Below are 1101 nucleotides of genomic sequence, written 5' to 3'. Positions count from 1 at the left end.
ATTTTGATTAGAGATAATTTCTTCAAGCATCTTTTCAATTTTGGATGTAGGAAAGCCTTGAAAAGATTGTTGCTGAAAATTTTGTTGCCCAGATTGAAAATTTGGTCTTGCCCCCATAGATGGTCCTTGATCCTGATTATTTCTGTAAGAGAAATTTGGATGATTTTTCCATCCGGTTGTAAGAATTTGAGTATGGGTTGTTATGTCTTTGATTGAAACCCATGATTGCATCGCATTGCTCCAATTGAATGTTCTGAACTCCCACATACTTCACAAGATATGGCAATGGCATTTACCATATTTGAGCTAGTCCCCATATTCTCAAATTTTTTTGTAAGAGCATCAAGTTTTGCAGCCAATAAAGTCACTGCATCAACATCAAACTTTCCTTATGCTTTTGTTATTGGGTTTATTGGAGGATGACCACCACTTCTTTCATTTGCCCATTGATGATGATTTTGTGCTACACTCTCTCTGATTTCCTCAGCTTCGTCCAAATTTTTATTCATGAGTGCCCCACCAGCAGCTGAATCAAGGGACACTTTGGTATGATAATTAATACCATTATAGAAAGTATGCAACACTAACCATCTTTCCAAACCGTGGTGAGGGCATTGTCTGAGCATACTATTGTATCTATCCCAAGCTTCAAATAGAGATTCTGAGTCAGCTTGTTTGAAACTTGCAATCAAATTTCTCATATGAGCAGTTTTACTTGGGGGATAGAATTTATCAAGGAATTGTTGCTCACAATGTACCCAGGTGGTGATACTATTGGGAGCCAAAGAATTCAACCATTGCTTGGCCCTATCTCTCAAAGAACCCCCAAATAATAATAACCGCACTGCTTCTGAAGGAACGTCATTCATTTTCATTGTCCCACATATTTCATAAAAGACCTCTAAGTGTTGATTAGGGTCTTCATGTGGTCCTCCACCAAATTGATTTTGCTGCACTATGGAAATAATTGCAGGTTTGATCTCAAAATTATTTGCCACCACTGAGGGTCTTGAAATACTAGATCTAAAACCCCTAGCATAAGGTGCTGCATAATCCTTTAGTGGTCTATTAGCCATGTTCAAATGCTCTTGTTCTTCAATT

General features: G+C 37.8%; 1 non-coding gene across 1 annotated transcript; it reads left to right on the top strand.

Annotated features, from left to right (window-relative positions):
- The first annotated feature begins 597 nt into the window (after positions 1-597).
- LOC122054480 lies at positions 598-703 on the top strand. Its single transcript, XR_006132783.1, has one exon. It is a non-coding gene; the product is annotated as a small nucleolar RNA R71 (small nucleolar RNA).
- The last annotated feature ends 398 nt before the right edge of the window (positions 704-1101 follow it).

The sequence above is a fragment of the Zingiber officinale genome, chromosome 3A, assembly GCF_018446385.1.
Source record: "Zingiber officinale cultivar Zhangliang chromosome 3A, Zo_v1.1, whole genome shotgun sequence".
Taxonomy (NCBI): Eukaryota; Viridiplantae; Streptophyta; class Magnoliopsida; order Zingiberales; family Zingiberaceae; genus Zingiber; species Zingiber officinale.
The sequence above is the reverse complement of the archived record's forward strand: the minus strand, read 5'-3'. Positions and strand labels throughout refer to the sequence as shown.